At 36.4% G+C, this 15,740-nt stretch overlaps 1 protein-coding gene across 2 annotated transcripts in view; it reads right to left on the bottom strand.

Annotated features, from left to right (window-relative positions):
- PTPRN (protein tyrosine phosphatase receptor type N) overlaps positions 1-15,740 on the bottom strand; it is a 2,492,130-nt gene that overhangs the window by 1,428,340 nt on the left and 1,048,050 nt on the right. The window lies entirely within an intron of this gene.

Genomic DNA, 15,740 nt, shown 5'->3' with positions numbered 1-15,740 from the left:
TCATACTGCACAATATTCTGTCCTGTCTTTTGTTTCGACTTTACTTGCATGACAGCTCTTTTAGTTGGAACTCATCTGCTGAAACAACCCCATTAGAAAGGCTTCATGTGTTCACATAACTTATAAACTATTGTTCACCATGGCTTACCAAGTCACATCAGAGAAAACGCTGTATCTATAGATGGAATGGCTATACTAAATAGAAAACCCACACAAGCCTCGAAGAAGCTAAAAAGAAATGCATACAGGTGACAAACTTCACTTACTGCCTACCGATGGTTATAATAAGGTCTTTGGTTTGATGAGTTTAACTAAACACTTTAGAAGGTAATAAACAAAATACTGGCTGATCAGAAAATGTACCACAAGTGGAACAGGACAGCATACTGTATTTGGCTGTGCATTTTCCTTTCAATCCAAGTAAGGAAAATGTAACTCCAAACAAGGTATTCTCCCAACTGTGTCCCATGTTGGTGGTTTATTTTCTGATGAGCAAGTGTTGTTTCTAACAGTGATGAAAACAAAAAGTTACCTCAGGTTTTCAACAGCACACTGGCTGAGGGTGGGATACTTCAAGTGGTACTAGTAAATTCCCGAATACGATTTTCTTCTTGTTTTTTTCCTGCTTCACACAGGACATCTTACGCTCCTCGATAACTGCCTTTTCAAAAATAATTGGTGGAGCAGTTGCATAATCTATTCAGGATCAGGTCACCTGACTGGCACCTCCAACTGTGTCTCCGATGATGACTTGGTCACTATGATACACAACATAAGGGCAGAGCTAGATCATGGTCAAATGGGACCATAGGCAGGGTAATAGACTGGGGTTTCCCAGAATAGCCCCTCCTGCAGCAACCCCCTCACACCCTCACACCCCCAGCATTCCACTCCCCAGCCATTCCAGCATTCCATTACTTGGCAGTTTCTCCCCAGTTACCATAAACACTGTTCAAATCTATTAGTATGCATACTGTTTTCTTATTTACTTCTGTAATGATTATAGATATTTAAATAAAATAGCACACTTATAGCCATTTGCTAAACAAAATACAGTCTCAGAATGAAAACAGACTTTGCATGAACAGTAAACTTCTCTGCCACTGAAACAGCATTAAAACCCACATTCAAATAAAATGCATTTGGCCAGTGGAGAATTGCGTTTACCTTTGGGCTGTTTTCAAACCATAGGCTTCTTCCACACATTTTTAGGGGCATGCAAACATGTATGCATTCTTTGATTCACCTTCCTGATTGTATAAATTATACCACCTGTATAATATGGCACCACTTGTTAAGAGGGTTTTTTAAATTTGTAGTTTTGAACAGTCTTCCAGTAAGCAATGAAACAAAATGTATGAACCAATAATGACAAAACTACCCATTTCAAAAAATTTCAACCATAAAAGGCCACTCAAACTTCTGTCATTACAATCCACCAATAGCAATCAATAAGCACAATCTCTGCAGAAGTAAAAGTCATCTGAATAACTGTATATTAAACAGATCTGTAACTAATGAACAGATTGCTACTGGCAAACAACTTTACATTTCAGAGTTTCATCTATAAATTCAGTGCCTGCTGCCCTTGAATTATTAACTGCCTATGTTACATTAAAAAAATGGTTAAGCTAGTAGTACTGCAATAGGTAATGACTAACAAACCAACAACAGATTCATAACTACAAGGCATCTCATACAAAGGAGAACACACTTAGGACTGTAGAACCCCTAACCCCCCCCCCCCTTAAATACACCAAATAATCAGCAATAGAAAAGGGCACTTCAGTATCAGCACTTCATCTACATGGTGTGGGAGTAGAATCCACAGCCTTCTCCACCAAAGGCAATTATGCTACTAACACTGCTTTCAAATTCTACAGCACAAACAGTGACTGCCATTTGCTAAACAAAACGGTTACTAGATGCAACATTGAAAATAGACTTGGCATGAGCAACAGTATACTTCTCTTTCGTTGAAACACACAATTCCATGAAAATTAACTGAAACTCATAATCCCTTGAAAATGCACTGAAACTCATACTTCCCTGGAAATGTACTGAAACAAACTCATAATTCCTTCAACAGTCTAGCAGTCGGTGTAGAGGATTTAGGCTCTTGTCTCCACTGAAGCTCACAATACCTTCAGCAGTCTGGAAGTTGGGGTAGAGGATTCAGGCTCTTTTCTCCTGTAACCAAGTTACAGGGATAAGCTGATCAAGTTAATTGACTAACCTGCCCTCCCCCATAACTAGGACATCACAAACAATATCTCAATACCTCTCAGCCTCTTAGTATAAGAAATGTAGACAAACCCTAAGATAATGAGGGAAAACAAAGGCACAAAAATAGGGACAGATTTTAAATATTGCTCTTACAGACTTAGAAAGTTGCTAAATAACAACATTTGTCTTAGCATGCATTTTTCTGAAGGAAATGAAGTCTGAAACACAAATGCATGGCATTATTTAGTTATTTCGATCTCAGTGGTTTGACAGAAAACCACAAATTTTATGAGGAACGGGCCAAAAATATGAGGCATAAATCAGGACATTCTGCAAAAATATGGACAGCTGAGAGGTATGCATACCTCTCGACCTCTTAGAGCAAGAAGTCTGAAATAATGAGGCCCAAACATAGGGATCGATTTTAGATATTGCTCTTTTTAACTTAGAAAGTTGCTAGAATAACACGATTTGTGTCCACATGCATTTTCTGAAGGATATGAAGTCTCAAACTCATACATATATGTCACTATTTAGTGACTTCAGTTCTCCGTGATTTGCCAGAACAAACACACACACACACACACACACACACACACACACACACACACACCAGGTGCAGAAGGCTGTGGGCTCTATTCTCATACCAAATAGGTCAATTGCTGACACTACGGTGCTGAGTAAGGAGGATGCTGAGCTTATGACTGTGCCATCCTTAGGATGAGATGTTAACTGATGTCCTACTTATCCGAGTTGGTAGTAGCTGAGGAGTTAGGATTAGGGATACCATGCATTAATGAGATAGGATTAGGGCTAGCATGCATTAATGAGAGAGAGCAGAGGCTCCTGCCCCTATCTCCAACCCTACACCTTACCTTAGAAAAACCCTTTCCACAGCGGTCCTACTACACAAGACACAAACTTACACAACACACATGAACACATATACAACACTGCATCTATCCCTTTCCATAACCCTTACTTTAACCCTAACCCATACATACCTAATTGTCTCACAACCATACCTCTCAACCTTTCAGTGCAAGAAATCTGGATAAAGCCAGGAAGAATGGGGGGACAAAAGCCCAAAAATAGGGACAGAATTTAAATACTACTCCTGTAAACTTAGAAGGTTACTAGAATAAAAGGTTTTGCATTATTATGAATTTTCTGAAGGATATAAAGTCTGAAACTCAAATGTCTGTCATTATTTAGCATTATATAGTGACTTCAAGCTTCAATGATTTGCCAGAAAACCACAGATTTTATGAGGAACAGACCAAAAATATGAGGCAAAAATCTGAACATTCTGCAAAAATCTGTACAGATGAGAGATATGCTCACAACACTAAATCTTTTCCCTTACCTAAACCTTACTCCTTAACTTACTAATATTCACATACTTAGCCAGTGGTTATATACATTAAAAGTGTTTTTGCATGGATCAAGCCAGCCTATAACCTCATAACCCTGTTATGTGTATATAATAAATCTGACACTGTTGTACTTAACAGAAGAGAGAATTATCTGAGCTATAATAGCTTCAGAATTCGTACAAGCTCTCATGTCATCTTATTTAAGTTTTACCAGATACAAAATGTTCACTTATGGTTATGCAACATACAACTCTCTCTCTGAGTGGAACAGAAAGTTAAAATTCCGCGTGCAAGTGTGGAATGTGTTTACATCCGATTTGGCGCTTGTGTGTGCAATGCACTCATGGTCCTCCTTAAAGGAGAAAACTTTGGCACTGTGGATGTAAACATTCTGCAATCGTGAGTGGAATTTTTATTTTTAAAAAGCTTTTTCTTTTCTTCTGGCTTCTGGTTGTGTGGGTTAATAAAAAGGGGTAGGCGCACGCCCCTGCGTCAAAGCCTAAATCCGTCACTAAGTGGAGTGGTGAATTAGGTTTGGAAAAAACAGCTACAAATTTGGCAACTTTGTTATAAGTGATTTATAGTTTATGTAATCAAGTTTTTATGATGTTAGCTACAATGGAGGAGACGTATATTAATGAGAAAGAAGTTATGTTTGGGCTGTGTTTAGCTGCTCAGCAGTCATAGTCAGATACGGCTTAGATTTGTCTAACAAGCGTAACTTTTTATTATTTGCAGAGGTAAATTTTTTTTTGTATATCAAAGGAGAATTTGTGATCAAAGATTACTCCTAGAAGTTTTGGCATGGGTGACTTATAAAACTGTGGTGTCACTCTAACTTAACTGAGATTTCACCTGAGCCAAATAATAGGAGCTTTCTTTTATTCGCATTTTGTAATGGTTGAGATTTTTTGTAGCTACTCTTTGATCATATGAAAATTGTTTTGTGTGATTCGTTGTACTTGGTTAGTGAGTTATCTGAGCAGATTAATATAGAGTCATCAGCAATCTGGAATAATGAGGCATTAGGAAAGATTCTTTGCTCAACAATCAGCAGCAAAGGAACAAAACCAGAGAAAAAGTTTAAATATTGCTCTAATTCATTTAAAAGTTAATAGAACAAAGGATTTTGCATCAACATGCATTTCCTGGCAATAAGTATGAAACCCCAATGTCTAGCAATATTGATAGGCTGTAATCCTTAGTGATTAACAAGAAAATCAAATATTTTCAAAGGACAGATTAAAAACTGAGGCAAATTAGGGACAGCTGTGAGGTACTGTGCATGTATATATACTCTGATAATGGTCTAGAAGCAATGATCATCTTAAGCCAGCAAAACTTTCTGAAGAGCAAGTCCTCCATTGTTCCATTGCAGACACTTAATGTTAGTGGTTCAAAATGCAGAACTCAAAATTATCCCTCAACTCTCTGAAGTAAATGAAATTCTAAATGAGCTACCAATTTTCAAAGAATGACCCTTACTATTTCACCATTACCAGTTTCCGAAAAAAGAGCTAGTCTGTTTTTGAAATTACGGTGCTTTTGCTAAGAAGGGCTCTAATGCACAGGAGAGTCACCTCAGGGCATATTTACTGGCAGCCTGGCAATAAGGTGCAGTGTAGTAAAAGCTGGAAAAACAAATGCTCAGATAGATGGGCAGTGAAATATACGCAAGCATTTACACTTTATGTTTTTTTAGCATCTCTCTGATCTCTCCCTCTGGCTGGCTTATTTGTTGCTCATCTTTTTCACATGCGACAGACAGATATTCAGCTGACCTACTTGCTATATATTCTTACCGCAGAGTCTTTCAAGATTATTCTTTCTTTCCGCAAAAAAAAAAAAAAAACTTAATTCATTATTCTATAATATGTCATTTGCAATGCTTCTTTCTCTCTCTGCAATGGCTACAGGTCATTATGAGCACATGAAATATATATCTGCATAATGTGATTTATATAAAAAATTAGAGGGCATTATAATAATGCATACTATGATAATTACAGTTTCACACCTTCCAAATGTTAGCTATATCATCAAATAACTCTTTCAGGGGACTCCACAGGAGAATATTGTAGTTGTTTGTCTTATTTTCATATTACGCTCAGCTCCAACATTTTATTTGCAGCATATATGAGACTGCTAGTCCTCAGCATATTCAATTATATGGGTAGCTAACCCATCAAGTTTTCTGGTCAACACAGGTGTGCCAGAGTTTGTGTATTTACATGGCATCAGGTATGCACACGCATGAAAGCTCACGTGTGTGTGTGTGTGTGTGTGTTTGTGTGTGTGTGTGTGTGTGTGTGTGTGTGTGTGTGTGTGTGTGTGTGTCTGTGCGCTCGCACATGTATGTGTGTGAGTGAATGTTTGCAAAGAAACATTTGTACTTGTTGTCTGACATGATATTTCTTTTTTACAGTTTACAGCCTATGGCACACATCTAAACACATATAAATATGACTTTGATATCATGCTTGTTCATATCAGTTCATTTGATGACTGTCATGATAAAATAGAAGGCCAATGCCAGGAAAAAAAGCTGCAGTCTCTGTCAGGGTCATTTAAAGCTTTGATGAGATTTTGGAGTGCAGCTTCCAGAATATGGGGAAGGGATGAAAAGGCACAGTTTGCTCCCAGATTTGTAGAATTAAGTTCTTCTAGCTAGTGTTAGTTTGTCAGTAAGAGCACTGTTTAGTAGTACTAGATCAAGCCATGTAGTGTTGGTAAGTGCTTGTCAGTCAATGGCCATATGCTGACCACTGCCTTTAGTAAAAGTTAATAAAACCTTTTACAAGTGTTGACCATGACATTTGGATTACAAGCAGACAACACTAAACAGAAAAGTTCAGGCTACAAATCAAATTTTTAATACCATTAAAAGTTCTGCAAATCCTTTACTTAAAGTGACTGATGTCTAACTCGGGTGCTGCTCTGTAATACCCTTGTGTTTTGTATTACTTGATAATGAGGTACTTTCTCTTATTTTGTTTGCACATGTGCTATATACACACATGATAAAAATGGTCCTTCTGTAAGCTAACTGGTTTAAACTAACTTAGTAATGTAGAAATACATGAATATGGAAAATAATGAGAGAAAAAAATTGCTGAATTTAATTCTGAATGAGACTAATATTCTCTGACGGGTCTGTTCCACAACATTGAACATCATATAGCCAAGACCATAGACTATCAAAGTTCCAACATTTTTGCCTTAACTGAGTCACCTTCTGGGTAAGTAAGTTTGTCAAGTATGGCTAGTGTATTTAGTGGTGGGGATATTGTTAGTAATGTAGAGGTACTGATTTGGGTCCATCCACTCGTTCTTTATATGAGACACCAAAATTTAATATGAGTTTCATTACTCCTTTTAGTCTAGAATCGGATTTAATTAAATTAATTTTACAAAGGAATTGGAATTTGTTTTCTTTTGAGATTGACCCTGATACACCTAGTGTTATTTATAAAAGAGGAAATAATTTAAAGAGTATTTTAGAGATGAACAAATTAGTAACACATCGAATAGAAGGGACTTTTAAATGTGAGGCTTGCAATATAGCCTCTGGGACCACTTTTTCAAACAACGGTAGGACTTACAAAGTGAAGGGGAGGTACAATTGCCTGTCTAAATCCGTTGTGTATTTGGCTACCTGTCAGTCTTGTTCTGCATTTTATGTGGGCAAGACTGACAGGAAGTTCAAAGATAGGATATATGAGCATGTGTATAATATCAGGAGGAAAAGAACTGAGAATGCATTGGCAAGGCATTGTAATGAGCATCCCACAAACTCTTTTGTTTTTAGGGTTTTAGGTCAGGTTACTCCAGACATTAAAGCTGGTTCTTATCAGTTACTTCTAGAACGTCAGGAGTTAATATGGCAGTTAAAACTGCAATCTTATAAAACTCCGGGTTTAAATGAAAAGGTGTCTCTATCATGTGTTTTAAAATTGAAGAGTTTGATTCATTAGATTGTTATTTTATTAATCAATTTACCCTTGTAGGTTTAGTATTTAACTGGTGTCTTTATGTAGGACACTTTTACTTGTTTTTATTTTTATTGATGTAGTTTTAAATTTATAAGCTGAAGTATTATTGATATTTTTGTAAGATATGTTAGTTTTAACTCATCCTCTTTTCATATTGATTTTAGAGCAGATGTATTTACATATATTTTGATTAATTGTTACATGGAGTGTTGGATGATTTAATTAATTTTGATCACATGACTAATTAGTACTATTTAAGCTGTGTCAGTTTTCTTGTCCTTTGTCTGATGACGTTTGGCTATAGCAGCTGAACAAAAAAACATATTTAATTAAAGAGCTTAACGTTTATTTTTGTACTTTGATTCAGTTCTTCGTGTTCCAGTGGTTATTTTTCATTGTTCACTAATTGTTTTTGTTGCGTGTGCCCCTGAGTCACCTTCTGGTTAAGACTTGATGGGACAGTTTGGTTCATATGTATTGTTTAACGTAGAATATAGCTTTTTACTTATGGGGAAATAATGCAAAAATATGGAGAGAGACAGAATATGTGTTGACTGGGAAGAAATGCTTTGGGTACTTGACATAAGGACATTTGCCTCATGGTTGATTTTTATAACTGAAACTCCTAAACTACAAATGTTCAAAAAGTCAGTCTTTAAAATGACTAAAGAGCAATGAATTCTGCACTTGTGCTGGAACTCTGTTGCATATTCAGATAATGGATTCATGGTAAAAAATAAAATAAAATAACAGTGCAAAAAAGAAAAATATTTCCGTAGGGTGCAGTCCATTAACATTCCTGTTAACTATACAAACTCTGTTGTCATATGAAGTAAAGGAAATGCTTGTTTTTGAGCAAAACTAAATGTCTCTGTACTGCAAGGTAGTGTGACATCAGAGTTAGAATATTTAATTAGCAAGTATGTGAGGAACCATCCCTCACTTGGGGGGCTGAGGGCCAGAAAGGTTCCCTGCCAGCTCAAACAGAATACATCTATTTTTTTCTTTTCTTTGCATTTAAAATAGAACATCAATTCACATTAACAGCACAGAGTTGAATAAGTAGGCTGAGTTTACATATGTCCATAAGCATGACTATTTACAGCTCAAGAGAAAAACTGCTATCTGGTAGAGTGCTCTTGTATATAAAGAGAAAAACTGCAATCTGGTAGAGTGTTCTTGTATATACAGTATTTTCCTAAAGAACTGATCATTTTTTGCTTCTAAATTTCTGTACTTTCCTTTATCAGTACTAGTTACAACTTCAAATATATTTTTAATTCCTGTGATTCAGTTAAACAATGCGAGATCTACATTACGTGCCAGCACTGCTATATGGAGCCCTTTTGTTTCTGACCAGGGAGGTGACCAACATTCAGAATGTCAATCCCCAGCATCCTGTAATGGCACCTAGACTCAGAGAAGAACAGAGAAAGTGAGTGTTTGGTTTTCCTCACTTTCTCCATCTTCTCCATGCCTGAATAATCTCAAAGCTCTCTCTCTCTTATATATATATATATATATATATATATATATATATATATATATATATATATATATATATACATACACACACACACACACACACACACACACACACACACACACACACACACACACACACACACACATACATGCCCCCACATAAGGGAGTGTAGGGAGCTTACTCCCTGAAAAATATTTTTTTTATGTTTTGTAACATTGGGAGTATTACTGTTTTGACTAGTGACCTCCCAAGCTTTTAGATATTTAGGGATTGAATAATCGGGCTCTTTAAATGAGATACAGTTATTCACAATGGACCCAAAGCTGTGATACTATCATGATAAAGCTCCTTGTTCTCTTTCAATGTAATTCTACAGGACAAATAAATACTTCGTAATATGTTCTAGTTTAGCTGCTTTTTATTTGAGTAAATCAGAAATCAGTATTATCAGATTATGGAATTTCAAGATTGACCATACAAGAAGTCAATATTCTGCAAATCATTTTTATGGTATGTATCAAAATACTTTAATATAACACATTTTTGAGTGTGTGTGGTTTATCTGTGGTATTAACAAAATATGACTTTTAAGTGATTAATGCTATGGAGAACAATGTGGTATTAACAAATTATGACTGTTTAAGTGATTAAAGTGATGGATAGCAATATGATATTGACAAAACATGATTGGTTAAGTGATTAATGTTATGGAGAACAAAAGAATATAGGATCACACTTGATTGTAGGGAGAATGCAGTTGGCAGTTACATACACCATATGAACATTCCTCCAGAAAACTTCTCAAGTTTAAAATACTGGCATTCTGTCTTTGCATTACTAATCTCTTCAGCATCCTATATTACTAGCAGTTATTAAATATATCTTGTTACAATTAGAGGTTTACCAGATATCTATTAAAAAAAAAAAAAAAAAAAAAAACAGCAAACTTCAAAAAATCTGGACTTACAATATCATAAATTAAATACATTTTGTGAAAATGCAAACAGAAAACTTTACACAGAAATCACAAAAAACAAACAAACAAACATTAAACACTGTTTTTTACAGGTGGTCTGTGCCCTCACTCCTTTGTTCTTTAAATTCACCTCCTTTGACGTCATGAAGTTAAATAAAAGAGAAAATTATGAAAAAAAGACATCTTTTTCCTCATGGTCATCCGACTTCACAAATTCATACAACAATTAAGTAGGGCTCTCTCTTACAAGCTTATTTATTTTTTATAATTTGTTTGTGACATTACAGAGGAAAAAGTTAATGCACCCTTGTCCAAACTGACTGCAGTGTTCTATGGGTCTTCTTATGTTGTAAAGAACTAAAGGTGGGTGCAGGTATGATGTCACTGGCTCTGCCTATAAGGTAAAATAAGAATTGAAGTAGTTGCAATTATAGATCCATACACGACCACCCTGGTTCTGCCCTGGTTATAAAACTAGCTATGTTGCAGGAGAAAAAATACAAAAGCAAAAAGGAAAGCTCAAGGGATTTCCAAGGAGTTTCAACTTTGTAAAAGAAGACACACACCTGGAAGAGTCAAAACTCCAAAAGCAGTATGCACGATCACAGCAATCTAAAGGAGCCACACAGGTATACACGTTCATCTACTGACACCTTCAGCCATGAAGGAAACAAGGAATGGAAATGAGCAGCAAATAAACTGTTATATTCAGATGCCAGGGAACAAGACTGCCCAGCCTCTTTCAGCATATATGCAGCAGAATATTTGCAAAACTATGTCAACATCCTGGCAGAGACAGTCAGAGCCTACAGAGTCATCTTGCTTATCAACACAAAACATTTTTAATCTGCTTACTATACAAATGTACCATAATCACAAAAAGCACTCTACTGCTTTCTTTTAATTGAACATATATGGTCAATATGGCCAGAGAAAGAAACTGGGAAGTCCATGTGCAAATGATATCTGATGTCCCCATAAACTTCAACTTGCTTCACTCACTCTTTCACTCAACTAACAAATAGACTTCTCACTCTCTTCTATTACTTGCTATTTATGTTAACATTCATAATGTTATCCATCACATCATCTAACTGATTTTTCCTGTTGTGTTTTATTATATTTCTACTTTTGCTTAAATTTTACTTCATTTGTAATCCAGTTCCTTCTTCCCCAAGCTAAGACTGAAATCAGTCCTGTCTGATTAGTACCCTACCCCAGTTTAACACGTTAAGTTAAAATAAATGAATGAATGAATGAACGATCAAACACATAAATAATAAAGAAATTAAATGGATTCTACCAAGAAAAGGGAAGAGCCCTCTTGGAGGTAATATATATGAGACGTACCCTCACAGCCATATGGTACAGTAGATGGCTAGGTACAATTCTGTTACAGAAAATAACATGCAGTTTACAAGTTTTCTTTACAACTACATAATAGTTTAAATGGATGAATGCAATGCTGCTAGACAGATTATAACATGCAAGCCATCTGTTTTACTTACAGCTACATGTGAGGTAGATAGGTGACTGCATTTCTACTAAACAGATAACATGCAATCGATCTTTTTATTTACAAATGCAGAGTACTGTTAATGGGCAAGTACGTTTCTACAACAGAGATAATAATGTGAAATCTGTCTGTTGAGTGAGCGGTGTGTCTGCCTAATGCACAACAGTGAGAAGAGTTGGCTGATTACTGCCACACACTAGTCTAAAACTAATTTTGGGTTTGCCTAAAAACATCATATGTGTGCATTTCGGGGGGGGGGGGGCTGCGGTCTCATGAAATTTGCAGTGTGCATATTTTGCCATGTGTGTGGGTATAACATGATGGTACACAATGCTACAGTAACTTCAGATCTGTGCATTTATTTTTGGCTCTGGTAGTAACAGCATATTGCCTCTGCTCCTTTGACAGGTGTCTCATCTATTAAGGTGAGCACACACTTTGTTTTGCAGTGTGGCTGGCTAGTCAATCACCATCATCATCATCAACCCATTTTTACTTGGGGTCAGGGTGCAGCATTAAATTGTCACTAGTCCACATCACATTAGCTGATGCAGCTGCTGCAGTGCACAACTAGTGGTCCAAGATGGGGGCACAGGAGCTTTTCACTGATGAAGTGTTCATCATGGCATAAAACATCCATCAGCAACAGCATTTGTGGCTGCTGCTAAACCAACTTAATAGCTGCTTCAACTGTACGGGCTCTTCACTAAGCAGGAATCTGTACTCCTATCTAAATTATACATGTATATGATCCTTCATAAGACCTAATGTGTTATGTTCAGGACTAGCACTTCCACCTATACATTGCAGTTGCAGATCTACACCATTTCTCTATGCCTGTTAAGTGTCAATGTATTTTAAGATGCAAATGTACAATCTCTCAACTTACCTTGATGATGCATACTCTACAGAGAACTGGCAGTTTGCTTTTTCCATTACCTCTGTTGCAGTCTTAGTTTTGACTTTTTTTTGGAAGGGGGCTTACTTACAACAATGCTTTTTGAGTATACATACTACTTTTCATTTTGATATGCTGTGTGTCTGAATGTTTTTACATTTCCTGGGTTGTACCTACAGCCACATGGTCACTGTTGTGCCCCATGTATCTTATATTGCATGTGTGCACATATAACCTGCACACCTAACATTCATATAAACTGATATTTATAGGTGTGTCTTCCATACTGGTGCAACCTCATTTTTGTAAGGGTTGCTTGTACTGCACAAGAGTGGTCTGCACTGTTCCAGGTGTTGTGTGGTCCTTCTACGGACCTGGAATGCACATCATCTATTTATCATTTTCTTTGTTATTCCTATTGCTGACTTGTCCCAAGTGCTTACATGGTTCACAGGTTTAGCGTGTGGATACCCATACATATCAGAATAGCAGGGAACAAGAGATATGTAATGCTGTCACATGTTCACACAATATTCAATATTGCATTCCTGGATGAGACAGATATGTGTCTGATTGTCACATGAAGCTCTCTGCAGTATACTTTTATGACTTATTTAGCACGTATCACATTACAAATTATGCTTTAGCCATATTAATTTGGTTTAAATATGGCAATGTTTGCCTGCTTAGTGGAGTGATCACATACTGAACTTATTTCAACAGTTATGCTAGGCTGCTGTTTACACTGGCTAAAAGTAACTATATATTTTCCTGCTTATTCGCTCTATCAGTTTTTTCTTCATGACGTACCTACAAATAGCCTGTTTTTTCTCTCTCTTGCCCTTTCTTTCATTTTAAAACTTTTATTCACTCTTCTTGTGGAGGCAAGTGCATTAACATGCAGCATGATGTAGCTTTGGCATACAGCACTGCACAATGTGCTGCGCTACAGTTTTCCTGACTACATGGATGATGAACCTTACTCCTCGTTTAATTTGGACTCATTGTGATATCTTGTATTTGTGTAATAAGCTGTATTACACAAAATATAAGGCTCGTACTAAGCTGTTATATATGTTCATGGATCATACACAGCACATTTCAACTTCCCACTGTAAACTCTTTACATGTTACTTTGCTTTTGTCATTTGTGAAGGTGCAGTAGAAAAGCTGTGGCCAGTCTTCAGACAAATGGAAAATAATTTTATAAATTATACAATAGATAAAAAGGGTACAAGACAATGTACGGTGTTGAAGGTAATCTGAACAGTAAGAAGATATATTGTTACTGTCGTAATGTATATGTCAACAATTAGACTTGCATGATTCATGCTAAGACTGATATCAGGAGTCCAAAAGACACTACCCAAAACTTGCAAAGTTTCTACAGATAAAATCTATTCCAAAACATGGCCTTATTTTTGTTGTATTTTAGACACAAATAAAGAGCTGCACAAGCCATCATGACAGTATCACAAATGCATGCAGTTCTAAAAGAACTGGTATGAATACAGTATATAAGACTAGGAGAAATATAACCTGGTAGGACAATCCTGAAATATGATTTTCTCCACTTTCACTTTTTAGAGGTAAGCCACAGTCTCTGATTGGGTTAGGTCAGTTGTTCAAATAAAGACTTATAGACATGTGGATACCGTGGGCTTCAAACCCTGCCTTTCAGAATGTATTTTGACAGAATGTAATTTATTTGACAGACAACAGTGTATCCCATTGCCATGTAATGTGGTATGGTCATTTACAATCATTAGCAATAAATCAACTTATACATCTGCAAAAGAAAGCATATTTTCTCCTGTTACTCATACTTCTGTTCTTTTTTCTGATAACTTTTACACCTAATTTTATCTAATGTTGTTTACTTCTGTACTGACTACTACTCCCCTGATTTTCCTGCAGTTGCTGAATTTCTACGACTTGGTACTCTGTGGTGCTTACTACAACCTCCACATCATAGTCGCACATGGCTAAAAATGAGCAAATGAAATTCTGGAACATCACTGAAATAAAAAGAAATTCCAGTAATAACTTTACAGTGTAGAGCCGACTCTCTCACAGACTTCACCACTGATCATCTTCCAGCCCAGTGCTGAATGGGTGCAGCCTGTTCCCATGCACTCAGATTTGGTTTGGCACAGACTAGAGCCTGTCCTCAGCGGAAAGGTGTGGTATCTTCTACAATAAAATTGCTGCCTTGAAGAAACCACAAAAAAAGGATCTGTTAATTAAAAAGATTAAAGACAGGACTGCAATTGCAGTTATCCATTAGGGTGTTTGCTTGCATGGAGGCCCATTTGTGCAAGCCATATAATACACTGTTTATCAGTGTGCATCCTGGCATAATGGTGAATGTAAAATTTTATACAAAAATCCTTTATTCTATGTATGTAATGGACAACGTGGCAGGTTAGTCCTCTTGTTCTTATCACCTTCACCTACTGATGATGAATTATTTCTTCCCTAACAAGGGAAATCTCTCAGACTTTTGTTATATGATGGTAAACTAAGTGTGATGCAATGAATTTTCCAGGCTGTTAGGGCATGGCACAGAAAATAAAGCAGAAAACCAAACAGTAAAAGACCGACTTCATGAGAAGTAGGCCAAAGCTTTACTGAGAACACATCTAGTATGGAATGCAGATGTGGACTTGTTGACTGGGTTATGCAGTGAGGAACAGATACAAAAAACAGTAAGTGGCTCCCTTAAGCTAGTGTTCTTTCCTTTCCCTGCCAAGATTGTTTCACATAAGTACATGTATCAAAAAGCATTTTTAGTTGGTCTGAAACAAGTAGAATCGAAAATGCTGTTCAGCATACAGAGTAAACTGTATATGCTATTCTTGCTAGAGATAAAGAATCCTTACATTTATTCATTTATGTGGCATCTTCAATATGTGGGACTGGTACAAAACAGTGACATCAAAGGGTCAACACTGAAAAGTAAATGAGCTTGGTATAACCAAGAGGAATGTATTCTCATTGCTTTCTTACTATGATTTTTTTTTACACAGCAAAATCAGATAATTTATCTGTTTCAACTGTCACCCTTTGATGAGATAATTGGGGTGTTCAGTGCAGCTAAACTGATTGCTCACATTAGAAATAAGAACCCAAGTAACACGTCTCCATGCCTTTTATAACCTAATCTGAAATTACAAATGTTTTAGCATCTTTTTAATAGAAACACTTTGCTCAAAGATGCCGCAGATTTAGTAGCGCCTTGAAATTAGGGAAGACAAAATCATTAGATTT

This window comes from Protopterus annectens, chromosome 6.part1 (assembly GCF_019279795.1).
Source record: "Protopterus annectens isolate FY-2018-M chromosome 6.part1, PAN1.0, whole genome shotgun sequence".
NCBI classification, from domain to species: Eukaryota; Metazoa; Chordata; order Ceratodontiformes; family Protopteridae; genus Protopterus; species Protopterus annectens.
This window is presented reverse-complemented; position numbering and strand designations above follow the sequence as displayed.